Source organism: Helianthus annuus, chromosome 13 (assembly GCF_002127325.2).
Source record: "Helianthus annuus cultivar XRQ/B chromosome 13, HanXRQr2.0-SUNRISE, whole genome shotgun sequence".
NCBI lineage: Eukaryota > Viridiplantae > Streptophyta > Magnoliopsida > Asterales > Asteraceae > Helianthus > Helianthus annuus.
The window spans coordinates 73,223,282-73,240,574 of record NC_035445.2 but is presented as its reverse complement, the minus strand read 5'-3'; the positions used below and the strand labels follow the sequence as shown (position 1 = coordinate 73,240,574).

Sequence of the window (17,293 nt, the reverse complement as noted above, 5' to 3'; positions counted from 1 at the left end):
AAGGTCATTGTTTATTCTGACCATTCTGCAGTTAGGTATCTCATGGACAAGAAGGATGCAAAGCCGAGGCTAATACGATGGGTTCTCTTGCTACAAGAGTTTGACTTAGAGATTCGAGACAAGAAAGGGAGTGAGAATGTGGTTGCGGACCACTTGTCTCGATTGAGTGTGGAGGATTCTTCCCGTGAAGAGATCAATGAGAATTTTCCCGATGAGCAAATTTTAAAAGTTGGAATATTACCATGGTATGCTAATATTGTCAATTATTTGGTTAAAGGTGACTTGCCGGCTCATTGGGATAGAAGGAAGAGGTTGCATTTCCTATCTCAAATCAAGTACTACACATTGGAAGAACCGGACTTATTCAAGTTTGTCCGGATCAAGTTGTTCGAAGATGCATACCCGACGAGGAGATTCCTAGCGTCTTGATGCACTTGCATTCATTTGCTTGTGGGGGCCATTTCAGTGGTCACAAAACAGGGCACAAAGGGCTCAATAGTGGTCTTTATTGGCCGACTATTTTTAAGGATGCTTTTAATTTCGCTAAAAATTGCGTAGAGTGTCAAAAGTTAGGGAGTATATCAAAAAGGGATGAAATGCCCATGCAACCGATCCTCATTGTAGATATTTTTGATGTGTGGGGGATCGATTTCATGGGTCCATTCCCTAATTCGCATGGCAATTTATACATCTTGGTGGCGGTCGATTATGTATCCAAGTGGGTCGAAGCGATTGCCACCAAGATGAATGACCATACCGTTGTTTGCAATTTTGTACAAACGAATATAATCTCTAGATTTGGGGTTCCCCGGGTGATCATTAGTGATGGAGGATCTCACTTCAAGAATTTTAATTTTGGCAAACTATTGAAACGGTATGGTGTTGACCATCGAATTGCTACCCCTTACCACCCACAAACAAGCGGTCAAGTGGAGGTTTCTAATAGGCAAATAAAAGAAATTTTGCAAAAGACCGTTCGACCGAACTGTAAGGATCGGTCAACGAAGTTGAATGATGCTTTATGGGCTTATAGAACGGCTCATAAAACACCTATTGGAACCACTCCTTATCGCTTAGTTTATGGGCGGAATTGTCACTTGCCGGTTGAGCTTGTGCATCGTGCTTGGTGGGCTATTAAAGAAGTTAACATGAAATATGATGATGCAGGTAAAGAGCGGAAATTAAAGCTTTGCGAATTGGAGGAGCTTAGGGAAGAAGCATATGAGTGTGCCTAGAAGTACAAAGATGATATGAAGAGGGCACACGATGCGAAGTTGAAGCCGAAGGAATTTGAAGTGGGTCAAAAGGTTTGGCTCTATAATTCACGGATTAAGTACTTTCCCGGTAAGCTCAAAAGCAAATGGATGGGCCCGTACGTAATTACACGGGTCGGGAAGCTTGGAGATGTTATGATCAAGGACCCGAAGGACGAGTCAAAGCAAACGGTTAATGGGCATCGCCTTAAACCGTTCCTTGATGGTAACAATGAGAAAAAGGATGAGAATGTGGAGTTGGTAAACTTCATGGTAAGTGTGCCAAATTATGAGGTCAACTGAAAGGACCGGTAATAAGTTTTGTAAAGTTATGTACATTTTATTTCATTGTTTGAGTGTTTTTAGTGTTAATCGTTTTCGTTTCTACTAACCTTCTTGATTGTGTGAAGTTCGGATATCACGAACGAGTCTTGAAGACAAAAGGTATGTTTAGACTTATTTGTGTGTATTAGGGACAATACACGACTTTTCGGGGGGTGGTAGGTCCGTTAACGGTCTTCATATTTTCAAAATTAACTTGTAAAAATTTACAAAAAGAATTTTAAGAATTTTTAGGAATTTTTAGTGTATATAGTTCTTTTATAAAAGCTCCATAAAATTCATCATATTTTTCATAAAAAAAAATAAAAAACTTGAGTTTTAAAAGCCCTCGCCGACGGCATATGTGGTCGTCGCCCACGATGCCTGCAATTCTCCGTAGCCCCACTTTGTCCGTAGACAGGGACTTTAGGCGTCGCCAGAGGGGCCATTTTGTGTAGGCCGTCACCGACGGATGGATTGACCGTCGCCGACGGTGCTTCTAACTCTGGCTGACGCTGATTGATTGTTTGTTTAGCTCATAACTCGAACCCAAGGTCAATTGTTAGTAACCAAACTCAACCCGAACTCAGTTTTCACCCCACATAACACCCGAAAATCCTATCACATACCTACCTGCCCTCAATTATCAGATCCACACGTTTCTTTCTCTTGCATTCCTTCATCTTCTTCACCAACTCACCTTTAGAACCCTAATCTTCAATCTTTCATAACTTCCTCAAATCTCCACCAAATCGAGTGATTCTTGAGCCTAAATTGTGTAGTTTTTCAAGAGGAACAAAACCCCCATAACGGTTTCCATCAATTCTTGCTTGTTTGCAAGATTTCTGGACGTGATTTTTTAGGGTTTTGAAGAATGTTCATCCAAGTCTTTTACTTTACACTTTTTCTTAGTTCTTCTTCTTGTCTAACATTAAAGGTATGAACTTTCACTTAATTTATGCATGATTTCCATATGTGTTGTTAATTTCTTCCGAATTTTAAGCATATTGTTTAAGAGTAGGTTGTTTATCACAATGTAGGATGTTTTAGCATAAATTTAAGAATGTTTGCTTGATTTGGGTGGGATTTGATCATGCTTTAGTCTTGGTGATATGATTACATTAGATTGTTGCATGATTGAACATAGTAGTGATGTTGAACATTGTTGAAACCATGATTTTCTTTTGAAAATTTTTATGATTAAACATGTTTAGTTGATATAGATGATAAAATGAGCGACTTTGGAAGTTTAAAAAGGTGATTTTACATCTAAATCTTGATTAAAATTCAGCATTGCATACTATGTTCAAAGTTTGAGATTGATTGAGTTTGGGGTATACTAATTGTTGTTTCCTTTGTCTTTTGATTGTAGCCATGTTTCGAGGAAGCAAGAAAGCAAAAACTTCCGGTCAAGGTTCATCTTTGGGAGCCGGTTCAGGCTCAGGGATATATCAAAGGCGTTGGGAGCAACTAAGCAACGTAGAGGAAGGTGATGGGCAACTTGAACGACAAGATTGGGAGTGGGAAGAAGCAAAGAATAGTAGGTGGCTTCGGTATGGAAAGATGAAAAAACAAAGGCTCTTTCTCGGTACCAAAACAAGAGACTAGAGGCAAAGATGTGGAAAATGAAGATAGTCACGGGTATTTCAAAGCCCGTACCTGAAAGGGCAGTATGTGAGCGTACGGTAGATGTCGAGGAGTTCCGAAAGATTGGCATAGTTCAAAAGTTCGAAAAGATTGGTTGGGAGCGAGTGATTGACTGGTGCAACGATATCACCACCCGGGTATATTTGGGGGCTGTTTGTGAATGGCTATCTACTCTCCGTTTCGAACATTCTGATAGGCCGGCTCATAGGTGGCAGTTGATCGGCAACATTGGCAAAAACCAAATGATCATATCATTCAAGCATATTAATGCTATTGCGAGATTTGACTCGCTTGGGGTTGAAGCTTATGACTACTACGGGTATGATCAATTTTTGGACAATAAAAGAAACGACGCTGATCCGTTGAAACTGTTAGAGGACACACTACCAGGTTCCGGGGGTGCAGGAGATTCAAGAAACGACTTGTCTTTGGAGGGCAAAATACTTCAAGGCATTTCGTTAGAGAATGTTATGGTACGATTTGGGGATCGCGGTAAAGTGAAGGCACCCGACTACCGGGTTTTGCATGCGTTGTTGTATGGGACGCCCAAGCTATCGTGGCATCAAATTGTGATGATCAACACATGGGATACAATGGAATCATTTAAACGGAAGATGATTCCTTATGCAAGATTGATTAGTGCAATGATTCTGCAGCAGAATGCATTGCCTCAGGAGTCACTATGGGTGTCTAAGCCCATTTATCAGTTCAGCTTCGCCACCATGAGGCGACATTGGAAGATAACTGTGAAAGCTTTTGGTCATCTTCACACGGTTGAAGATGAACAAGGAGATAGTTACCGATTCAATGATAAAGGGGGTGATGAAGAGGGTGATGAAGAAGAAGGTGATGAGGAGATGCCTGATGTTGAGGAGGAGACGGATCCTTCCGGTCCACGTGGACCGAGGCAGAGGTACAGGAAGCAGCATAGGGAAATCTCTGCCAATGTGGCAGATTTTGTGAACCAAATGCAGATACCGTCATACCGGTTGTGGACCCGTGGGCAGCAAGCGGTTTACGATAATGTATCGGCAGGCATTGGTGAAGCAAAAGAGTACCATGCGAGCAGTAGAGATTGGGAAGAGGCGCAAGGGGCGTACTCACAAGAGCAATGGGGTTTTCAAGCATCCTTCCACGAGAGGATGGAAAAACAGATGGAGGAGCAGCAACTGCAACACGCGTTACAACAGTCACAAATAGAACGTCTGTTACAGTTGCAAGAGGAAGAAAGGGCCCACAGACGGGCATGGGAAGAAGAGGAGGCTAGGCGCCAAAACGCACAAAGAGAGTTGGACCAACGCCGATGGGGAGCGTTGGATTTCTCTAACCAAATGGCGATTAATAACGCCAAGGTGCTCCATGATCAAGAGCACCATCAAAGAGATTATCAAGCCGGTCTCCCGTATGTTGAACACTCGGGGTGGACCGATTACCCCAACCTTCCTCATCCACAAGGCCCATACGATCCAACCCCTCATTGGCCCGAGGCAGTCGGCTCAAGTTTCATTCCGATTCCTTACCAACCGCCACCTCAGGGAGAGTCGAGCCCATTAGATAACTACAGGGATATGTTCGAGGCCCTCACTGGTTATCCATACCAGCCGAACCCGCCAGTGAACCCTAACGAGAGATATCAGCGGTAGAGGCAAGGTATGTTTTTTTTTTTGTTGTTGTTGTATATTATTTTGTTTTCTTTATTTTCGTTTCGTTTTATTAAATTTTTTTTTTGCCTAGTTAAATGAACATTGTGGGTGTGTTCTCTATATAACCCTCACGAGACCTACTCGTCCTCCCGAGCTATCGGGAGGTTTAAAAGGGCTTGTTGCATACGCTAAATGCAACCGTGATTCCTACGAAAGTGAGTTAGGTTTGTTGTTGTTGTAAATTATTTTCCACATAAACCAAAGTAAGATAAAGTATGACTTGGTAATAATTTCATAAAAGTGGTAGAACTAGGTAACTAACAAATTTTGATGGTTGTGAGAAGCATGCTTCTACACAAGGGTTAAGGTTTGTAGGTACATTGGGTTCGTGAGACAACCACTTTCATGAAGAGAAGAGGAGCACACGAGGAACGAGCTCAGAAATCAGGTGCATACGTTTCTTTTTACTTTTGATTTTTAGTTAGCAAATAAGTGGAATGTAAATTGTATACTATTTTTCCGGGGTGAAATTTTGGGGGAATTAGCCGTGTCACATCCCTTGTGCGTTTAATACTCTAGTTCTTACACATTGAGGACAATATGTGCTTCAAGTGTGGGGATGGGGGAGTAGTAAAAATTTTCGTTTTTAACCCGTTCATTTAAACACTACACATTGAGGACAATGTTTACCTCAAGTGTGGGGATGGGGAAAATGTCAAAAATTTTTCAAAATATCTTGTTTCAAAAGCGATCTTAAAAGCACAAGTAACTAAGTCAACGTGGGATGTCACAACCTTTTTGGTCTTTTGTCATGGTCAAGTTCAAGTTAATAGCATGACGGGTATTTAGCGGGAGGTTATTTGGGAATAATCCGCCTAAGAAATTAGCAGTTTATGCATGTCACATACCATACCCTTTTAGATATGTGAGGTTTTGAGCCACTTTTATATCATAGATTACATACCTATGTTTCTTTGTTTGAGTGGACCATTAGTCATATATTGTAGAACTTGCAACTTTTGATACGTTTGAGACTATAGACCGAATACAAGCACGAGAATGATTAAAGGCATTAGGTAAACCTTTTCTCTTAAAACCATTTATCTATCCTTACCCAAATAAATCCCCTAGTCGCCCATTGCCTAAACCTTTCGTTTGACTACCCTATAGCCCATAACCGTTAAACCTTTTCTTTTAAACCCGTGTGATGAAAATTCGATTATAGGAATCGTATTTGTATAGTTGCTTTTGATTGTTTACATAAAAAAAAATCAGAAAATGTTATGAAAAAGAGTTGAAAAGGCATTGAGAAAAAAAAAACACAAAAAGAAGTGTTAGTAGTTGTCGAATAAAAGGGTGAAAGATTATTGCCCATAGTTGATGGTTATATTTAGTTTTGTTTAAGTTAGTGGTTTGTAATAAACATAGAATTTTCATCGCCTTAGCTACTTTAAAAATATCCTAATTCCTACCCTTAGCCTAGCCCTGTTACAACCCTTACAAGACCTTATGACTTGTGCTTAGTGTTCGTGATCAATAGTGGAGAATGATTGAGTTGCAAGCTTATGCGGGTATGTGTTCTAATCGGTTTTGAGTGAATATTCTTTGAAGTGCTAATACATTATAAATATTAGCCAACTTACAAGCCGAGTGGAGAGAACATTGTGAGGGATGTGCATGAATTGTTGATTTCACAGGCGGGTTAATCTTGGGTAACCATTTGTGTACTTGAAATCACATTACCGTTAAATACATTGAAAATTGTAAAGAGTTTGAACTTTAGCATAACATGGGACCTTAACCTTCATCTCGGGAATGGGAAGTGTATTCGTTGTTCGACCCACGTGAAAGTGAAAAACAGATTTGCTTGAGGGCAAGCAAAAGACAAGTGTGGGGATGTGATACGTGGTCGAAAACCAATGCTCGTAATTGTTTAATTTGATGTTTTTACATATGTTTTAATTTCGAATAGCCTACTTTTGATTAGATACTTGTTTTGTAGGTCAAAGCAGAGTTTAAGGAGCTTTTCAGGAGCTTTACGGGTCACCGGAGTGAAAACGGAACCACCGAGACGCGAAACGGGTCAACCGGACTCAAGAAATGGAAGAAACAGAAAATCAAGCTTCCGGGCACCTCGCCGACGACTGGCATAAATTTCCGTCGCCAGAATTGTCCGTAGACAGCGAGTTAACCCGTCGGCACCAAATCAACATCTACGGACTGTCGCCGACGGGGCATCAGGCCGTCGGCGACGGCCTTCCAATGTTGTTGCGCGAGATTTGTGTGTTTTGGGGTCAAGGAACGAATGAAAAGTTATGGTTGGTCATCAATTCGGGAGTTACACAATATTTTGAGGTTTGAAAAACATCTTGGAGCCATTATTCACCGATCTTTCACCTACCATTCCACCATCCATCATACTATCATCCCGAATCAAGAACAAATCACCATCATCAACCGAATCCAAACCCTAGCTTCAGGAATTCACCAATCCATCAATCCACTCATCCATTCACCATCATCACTCAATCAAAACTCTAACTTTCATCCATCCATCCATCTTCAAGCTTCACGATGATCCAATTCAAGCTTCCAACGTCCGGTGATCAAGTTTCTTCGATCATGCTCGGCTAATTTCTTGGAGGTTTCACCCCGGTGTAGACTTTTGTAAGGTTTAGGGTTTATTATGTTTTGTTAATTGTTCTGTGACAACTTGAATTGCATTTGAATCTTAGACAATTGTCCTACGTTGGTATTGAATTTGCAAACTGTCGAGTGAATGATTAAATTTGACTTTGTGAAATGAATACACGTATTTATGCCTTGTCTTTTGGTAGGATTTGCTAGTCCAAAGTAACGAAGTGTATCATGGTCCGTTGTTTACGACGTTGATAGCGATTGACACCTAAGCTTTGTGATTGCGGCCCGTTAATGAACTATTTCAAGTAAAGCTAATTAAAATACATAGTAACCCTAAGTCTTGCATTAGTTGAAACCAGGTGTGAACCTTGTTTTCTTATTATTGTTCAATCAATCATTTTCAATTCTTGCAATTAGTTAATCACTAGTAGTTAATCCATTAAATCATTCTAGTAATTCTAATTCACATCTTCCAATTAAACAAAAATACAAAAATATATCTTAGCAAGCTTCATAATAGTGACAACCTTTATAATTCAATCAAATCCATACACAAACCACATACTCTTCGTGGTTCGACCCCGCACTACCACTAGCTATTTGTTAAGGGTAATTTGGGTATATAAATATTATCTTTGACCGGAGCGCGACACTCCGATCATGCATGTATTTTTTTTTCTTGTTTTATAACAAGTTTAGGATCTAACATTAGCTTCCGTTTCTAACACACAACTTTTGAGGGACGGTCAATGTTTTAAGAAATCATTTTCAAGTGTTTATTGAGTTTCACTATTATGTAAACTTTTGAATTTTGAACATTTCCAATTTCAGTTAAAATGTTGTTGGGCTCCATGTTCGTAAGTGGGTGGTTCTTCCTCATCATCATCATTTGATCAATAGGAGTTGGCATGATCTTCATAATCTACAATCATATTATGTAGTATAATGTATGCATGTGTAATGATATTTATTATTATTATTAGCGGACTCCAAGCTCTTGTTGGAGTCATACAATTTCCCACCTGTTGAGTGTGAATCCACTTGATCAAGTTGATGTCAGAAAAGCTGGTCAAAAGGATAAGAGGATAAAAAGGCAGGGGTGATCCAGTCTTCACTGTGATCCAGAATTCACGGATCTTGTTTTTGACTTTCTTCTTTCATTCAATCCTATATATGAGATTGTTTTGTATCTGTAATTTCTTATACCAAGCCAATAAAAACCTCCTAGTTACCGAGAGTGGACGTAGGTCAGAGCCAAACCGAACCACTATAAATCTTTGTGTTCTTGATTGTGAGCTGAGCGTGTGTGTTGACTGTGTTCGTGTGACCCGTTTGATCCTAACAATTGGTATCAGAGCATAGGGCTCTTGATCGACTCACACGAACAGAGAAGGAGGTGTACAGGAAAAAGAAGATACTAACCTGTACTTGAGTTCCGATCAGAACCATCGTCACTCAGGTGAATCACAGCCGTGATTCTGAAGCCGCCGGGTTCCGATCAGAGACCGCCGTTGCTCAGGCGAATCACAGGCGTGATTCCAAAGCCGTCGCTGTCAGAACCGCAGCCAGAACAGACGCCACATGTCCAGCACCGCCGCCGCTGCTCAGTTCGCCGCCATCGCCGCTGTCTAGGGTTCCGGTTGAATGCAGTTTGGCTCTTGAGTGACACACGAACAAAAGAGAAGAAGAAGCTGACCGATGAAATCGAACTAGGGTTCCGATTGAAGCCAGTTTCCGGTTCATCGCCTCCGTGTTCCTCACTGTCGCCATCGCCGGAGCCAGGTGAATCGCTAGTTCTATGGTTGTCTTATGTTTGAAAAGAAAAAGGAACAAATTTCTTTTTTGTGGGTGAAGAAGAAGCACAGTGTACGTGCCTTTATTTCTGGTGGAAAATTGAATTTCTCAATTTGATCAGAAAGACCCCTCAACTTTGACAAACATCCATCATAACCCACTACTACTTGTTCATTGCCATTTAAAGCACGGAACAGATAAGTATTTGTTTCTATTAATTGCTTCCACTTGCATAATTATTTTTTGGTACGAACTTGGTTTGGTTTGTAGCAATTAGTAATTATTTGTTTAAATGGCAGAAGATAGTAGAATCAAGATTGACAAGTTCGATGGTACTGATTATGGATTTTGGAGAATGTAAATTGAAGATTTGTTGTATCAGAAAAGTTTGCATTTGCCTATGTTGGGTGAACAACCGGATGACATGTATGATGAAGAATGGAAGTTGTTGGATAGACAAGCTTTGGGTGTGGTTAGGCTTTCTTTGGCAAAGAGTATTGCATATAACATTGTGACGGGACCGTGCCATCCCGATCAGTAAAAAACCCAATTAAACCTAGGTAGCTAGGGTAAGTCGACTATCATATCCACGAAGAGCATGTGATCAGTATCGTACGACCTATTTGACTAGTTAGACTATTTACAAAAATGTACAATGTGATTATGAAGTTTGCTAATTTTTATAAGCTTGTTTGATTTTTTAAAGAACTCGGAGTGAACCAACAAATTGATATTATCTAAAACAACTGCTTACTAACTAATATTGCAAACTAATTTATTTAACTGAAAACAAGAATTGGGAATACATATCACACCCGGTTCGATAATTGTAAGACCTAGGGTTCCTACATGTTTTAACTTGATTCAATTGCATATAGTGATTAACGGATTTCTATCACGAAGCTTAGGTACCAATTGCTATCAACGTCATAGAAAACGAACCATAATGCACTTTATTACCTCGGACATGTAAATCCTAACCTAAGATAAGGCATAAGTTCACAAATTCATTTCACAAAGTCAAATTTTTAATCATTCGACAATTCACAAATTCAATTCAAATGCACGACAATTATCAAAGGGTTCAAATACTACTCAATTTGTCACAACATCAAATCAAAATACAAATGCATAATGTAACACCTCGAAAATTTCGTCCAATAATGTCTTGACACGTGTCATAAGGTTCCGGTATGTGAAAACAAACTTTAGAGGGACTAAAAGTGACAAACAGTGAAAACTATGGAACGTAAGGGTCCAAAGTGTCAACAATGGATAAATAGACTCTATGATAACCCTACATAATGTTTACAACCTTAAACGGATGGTTCATGGATCATACGACGCGGAAATTGCACAATAGTGAGGAATTGCAAACTATAGGGGCTAGAAGTGTCAACATGTTGAATTTATACCTCTGAGTGAACTTTTGGCAGACCCGAAGCATTGTAATGCTAAAATATACTCACTAGAATATGTGGTAAAAATTTCATGAAGTTTCGATAACGTATGAGAAAGTTATGGCCAAAACCGTACTTGAGGGGTTAAAAGCGTCAACGTCGAAATTCATGGCTTTTCGGTTGAGCGCAAAGTTATCCGAGGACATTACCATGTTGGTAAATGTCCCAAGGTTCTTAAAACCAAGTTTTGGGGTTTACGGGTCAAGATAAGCAGCAAAACATCGCGTACGAAGGTCAGGGGCCAAGTCTGCCAACATTGGAAAGTTGCTGACCTGACCAGGTCCCTTGCGGACCGTATGGAGAGGACCTTACGGTCCGTATAAGATGCCCAGTATCCCAGTTTCGCGAATTCAGTTATTTGGGTCCGAATTTGAAGTGCAATACAGCTCATACCACCTCCAAAATGCTCCAATGGGTGGTCTTGCATGCCTAGCCTACTGAGAACTCACTATAACATCTGAATTTCCCCTTTTAATCAGATCATTCATTCATTTTATTGAGCACTTGTTGTAAACAAAGAACTCTCTCATCTTCAAGAACTCTCAAGGCACTTCTGGAGCATTTCTGAACGACAAGGCAACCTCCTAGTGTTAACTAAGCTTCATTAGGACCTTTGTAAGCCTTTATATCATTCTATAATTCGTTCTTGCTTAGATTAATTGTTAAAAGTCAAACCGTTGTTCATATAGTTTGACTTTTCGATTAATCGAGTTTAGCTCTGTCATTTCTCAAATTGAAACCACTGATATGTTGGTATTTATGTGGGAAACAAACCCTCAAAAGGGTATTCTCTGATTCCCACTTTATGCATGCTAATTGTCGAGTCAAAGAGGTTCTTAAAAAGTCAACAAAAATCGTTTTTGCGAAATATAGCTTAAATGGTGATGTAGATGACATGCAATCAGTTTGATCATCAAAAAAATAACTTATAATATATGTAAGAATGTGTTTTACCATAATCAACTCGACAATCTTTAGTATAAATACGAATCGGAACCGAAAGTCTTGTAAAACGACTTTTTCATAGACTATCGATTCGGATCCGTACATGCATGTTTGAGATCTGTATTGGAGACTATTTTTGACTATTTTTATTTTAGTATAACTTTCTGGAATTTTTGATACTTGAGTCTATGCTTAGCCGATTCATTGCATGTTTCCGATTTATGCTTAAAGTTGACTATTTTGCCCTTTTTGATATAAAACGTGATTTTTGGAAAAGTGAAAGAGTAGAAACCTGTATTTCTAATATATAAACTTGCACCGAAAATTTGAGACCAGTTGGTGGTCCAGATTTTGAGTTATGGCCAATAGCGTAAAACTATATCTTAAAGTTACATAAACGGCGCATTTCGCGTATAACCTATTTCAGGCCACGTTTTGATACAAAACTTTTTACCCACTGATGTTATATAATATTTGGGGATTTTTGATGATTTTTATTTGATTTTTGGCTGAACGGATCATACGTCGCTAAGTCGATTCGGTTAATGCCGGTTTTGACCGTTTAAGCCATAAAATGAGTTTTATACATTATTTTGACCCGAAATCTTTTTCTACTGATTTTATATGTTAAATAAATTATTTTGAGCATTCTGGAAATATAAAAATCTCAGCTTTCTTTTAAAAACCCGGAAACGGCTCTAAATCGCATTTTTAGCGTTTTTAGCGCATAGTAAGCATTATACTCATATTAAACATATAAGATTCATACCTACTGATGTGTTTAGCATATTTTCATATAATAACAGTAAGTATAAGTTTTTGAACTCAGATTTCCAGTTTTGGCAGTTTTAGCCCTTGTGAAATTACTAAAATACCCCTACGGTGCATAGTTTGATTTTAAATGATAAGTTTTGTATACGGGTCATACCCTACTGCTACAACATGTCATATTAAGTATATTTACTGTATAATTCAGACCCGTAACTCAGAATTCCAAATTGACTCTTTTATAATCTTTTAAATGACCCAAAATGCCCTTATGAGGCGTAAATTGAGTTTAAATCCATTCGGGGCATAATAGAACATAACTTGCTGATATTATATCATATTTAAAGCATATTATCTCAGGGAACTTGCATATGACTCTATTGATTACCCGTAACGCCCTTTTTGCATTCGGTTCGGTTTATGTAACTAGTTTGCATAAATTGACCGAAACGGGTCAAACGTTATCATTTTTATCTCAAAATCCAGAATGTATTTAGTATACCCATATTATACAAGTATTCAAACTTGTCGGGTCTAAATCACATTCTATCCGGTCTTTCGCTTAATCATGCGCTTGTACCGTATCGTCCTTAAAACTAACCGGTCAAAGCTTAGGATTAAATAAAAGACCCGTTAGGAATCTAATAGGTTATTATAAACCTTTGTTCCAGATTAGGAGGCCCAGTAAAAGCTATCCATACTTTTTGACTTATTTTCCCTATACGGGCTTGGGGTACGGTATATAGGATACCGCTTGATCGAGCGCACAAATCCTGCGCCCTTGGGGTGTACAGTCTTGAATAGTTTGTTCGACTCGTTTAAACAGTTTTGTTTTACTTTAAGGGTTTGGGGGGTTATTGACCGTGTCCCGGATATCCTTGGCATTATCTTACGAGATGGCCACGACCAGAGCACGGGGTGTAGGCGTACACCCGACGTGTATAACTCTTTAATGTGGTGTGTCATTTAATCTTTAGCCCGGACAGCAGATCCCGGGCCACCAAATGTACGAGTAACATGTAATTCGTTCACAAGTTTATATTGCATAATTATCCCAAGTTAATAAAAATATTTATGCCTTGTGCATTTAAATAAATTTTCAATCATTTTCAAAATGAGTCAGTTGATTTGTATTTACCAGTGTAAACTGACGTATTTTTCCCAAAAGGTTAAGTGCAGGTACTAAACGAACTAGGCTGGCTGTTTCCTAAGAGCGTCCACTATAGTCTCGCAAGCTCGGACGATAAATAAACTGTTGAACAATTTATCTTATTTTATTGATCCGCCTGTGGATCCGTTTCAACTACTTATGATGTTTATTATTACATTTTAAATAAAGTTGAAATGAATATATTTCTGCTTCCGCTGTGCATTATTATATTGTGTTGTTTGTCTATGACGATGCCAACCACGTCACTGTACCCCACACCGGGCCCACCGGTGACACGTGGAGATCGGGGTGTGAAAGGTTGGTATCAGAGCCAACGCTGAGTGAATTAAACACTAGCCTTTTGTGTTTGATCTCAGTTACACAATTGCACATTCCTCGATTTTCGAGTCTAGACAAAGAACTTAGGAAATGTTCAAAATTTCGGTTGTTTTATTTTTATTTATTATTAGCTTTGTCTTATATATTTTGTTGTGCAACTTGTTTGATTTTTGACAGGTTCATCATGCCGCCACGTATGCGAGGACGAGGAGGATTCGCCACATCACATGACCACGAGGCAGGGCCTTCGCACAGGCGAGCCCCATCGGCATCCCACAACACTGCAGCCCATGATCTTTGGAGATCATTCGCCGAGCCAGCCAGGCACTCGGTATCATTGAGTACCTCGCCATCCCTACCCCACTCATTTGGGCCCCACTCTGAAAATGGGCCCCACGACTCCCATGGGTCTTTCATTCCATTACACCAGTCACCTCACCACTACCCAGCACCAGTTTATCAGGGCCTGTATAACCCTGATGCCTACTTGGATGAACCCGTGGGTCATAACCCACTAGGACCTGAAGACCACTTCTCTGGTGGTAGCGAGATGGAGGTCGACGAGGACACTGACCCTTCCCTGCCGCCGTCCGGCACGCCTAACCATCCCATTGAGATATCGGATGGGTCACCATACAGGGGATCACCATTCAATGGTGTTGACAGCTACGAGGAGAGGTTTAAGCAGCACGAGTGGTTTTATACCCCCAGCCACCACAACTCCCCCATGCACCAGTCTTACCACGGTTCTCCCGTGCACTCTCAGCACCAATCTCAGCAGCAGCAGCTTCAGCAGCCGCCTTTGCAGCAGGACCCATCTGAGGCCTTTTGGCGCGACGTGGTCACTCCGTCACCACCACCACCACCGGTTTTGCCTCCTCCGCCTCAGAGGCCAAGGAGGAACGCGCGTATGTCTACGCGAGGAGGGATTCGCATTGCCACCCCTCGACATTCAGGTAGCGGCCGCTACTCGCCGCTCCACGAGGAGTCAGAGATGGGAGAATCTCAGCATTCCGTCTCAGAGGTTACTTCTGCGACTATTGCGCCACTACCGCCGCAGAACTTTGGAGAGCCCATCCCTGCGTATGCTAGCGCAGCACAGTTCAACCCTTTTGAGCCGACTTTTCCTCCCGGTTATGATTATACGGGAGATCCCTACTGGTTAGCCTCAGGCTACAACCCTCTCAACCAGGAGAGTGCTTTTGGAGGTCCCTGGGCTACGGGACAATCAGCTTTTGGATTCCCGCCGCAGGGATACCAGCAGCCGCAGCCTCCGCAGCCACCGCAGTATCAGCCACCGCCGCCGGCGCCGATGATGTCGCCACCGCAAGTCCAAGAAATCCTGCAAGGGATACACGACGTGCGACGGGAATTGCAAAATGATCGCCGACACAACCGCGGTATGCTCAAGAAGATGGTTGACTTGATTAAGGGTAAGAGTAAGAAGGATTATTAAATCCTTTGGTTGTTAGCTCATTTACTCATGTCCCTGCGAGGACATTTATTCCTGTATTCTACCCCTGCGTGGGTATATTTCTCTTATTCAACCCCTGCGTGGGTATGTTATTTCTGTTTAACCCCTGCGTGGGTTTGTTTTGTTTGTTTTGTCTGTTATTTGGTTTAGCCCCTGCGTGGGCATGCTATTTGAGAAAAGTCCCGTTTAGGGTAAAAGTTGTACTAGTTTACTTTAATTTAAATGGTTAATTTAAAGTTTTCATTTTATCTATGTGCATGAATTTAATATTCAAATAAATGGAAAATATCAATTTTTATTTGATTTGCCATTTAATAAGAATCTTAGTAAGGTAGAACCTAGCTTGAATGTCTTATTAAAAGGCCTAGCCAATATGGTAAAACCTGGTTGAAAAGATTCAAATCCCTGTTAACATCTGTAAACATGTTAACATTCTTGGCCAAGCGTGATCTGAAAAATCACACAAGCCACCCTTTTTAATAAATTATTTACAGATTATATCTGTATACAAGTCTGATTATGACTTGATACCTACGGGTTATGACTATGTCGTATAAAGCAAAAAGGCAGTTGTGGTCTATGACTCCCTGCCAAGTAAAGGATTATTTGTTTAATTATACAATGCTAATCCTATAAAAATCTAAATTTATAATTTAGAAGTTGTCCGAAGTGACTAGGCCTATTGTGCCAATATATATATTTCATTCCATAATATAGTTGCTAATAAAAGTGCTGAATGAAATTTAAATAAGTTAACTATTATGGTTCTTAATACCATGGTTAATAAATCGTCTAGAACAATAATACTGTTAGGTTTCTAAATAAGACCTTGTCCTTTTATGTAGCTTAAAGCTACATGGCCAAATCGGAGGAGACCAACAGTCATTCTGGAGAACACCCAGATGATACAAAGATTCACGTCACTGGTGCGGAACTGCAAGCACTGGTTGAAAACGCTGTTGCCAAAGCTATGGATAGGCAATTCAGAGAATCTAGCGGGACTCGGAGTAGAACCCGAACCGTATCGCACATCAAGCCCAAGACTCATTCAGAGGCTCATAGTAAGCCGCCTTCTAAGAAGAATGAGCCGAAGAAGGATGAGGGGGATAATCACTCCTCCAACCACAGCAGTATTCCTAAGCAAGAAATCAAGCTGAAGCATGATACGCACAGCAAGTCCTGTACGTACAAGTATTTCGTTTCATGCAAACCCAGGGATTTTACTGGGGAAAAAGGGGCAGTTGACTGCATGACATGGATTGATGAGATGGATACAGTTGTTGACATCAGCGGGTGTGCTGATAGGGACGTTGTGAAGTACGTGTCCCAGTCATTCAAGGGAGATGCTCTAGCATGGTGGAAGTCTCTTCTACAAGCTGCCGGTAAAGCCGCTCTGTACAGCTTGACATGGGATCAGTTTGTAGCCCTAATCAAAGAGAATTTCTGCCCGCAGCACGAGGTCGAAAGGATTGAGTCGGATTTCGTATCCCTGGTAATGAAGAACCTCGATTGTCAGGCATATCTCACCACGTTCAACACCTTATCTCGATTAGTGCCGTATTTGTTGACCCCGGAGCCGCGAAGGATTGCTCGATTTATTGGGGGTCTGGCACCAGAGATCAAAGCGAGCGTTAAGGCATCAAGGCCTACGACATTCAGATCCGTAGCTGATCTATCCCTCTCCCTCACTCAAGATGTGGTCAGATTAAGAGCTATGAAGAGCTCAGAGGAAAACAAGAGGAAACGTGAGGATGACACCTCACGAAGATCGGAGAAACGACACAGAGGGAACAACGACCATAAGAAAGGGTCGGGATTCAAGAAAGGAGATCAATCGGGTGAAAAACCTAGATGCAAGA

At 40.6% G+C, this 17,293-nt stretch overlaps 1 pseudogene; it reads left to right on the top strand.

Annotated features, from left to right (window-relative positions):
• Nucleotides 1-9,590: 9,590 nt before the first annotated feature.
• LOC118485779 lies at nucleotides 9,591-9,839 on the top strand (annotated as a pseudogene).
• The last annotated feature ends 7,454 nt before the right edge of the window (nucleotides 9,840-17,293 follow it).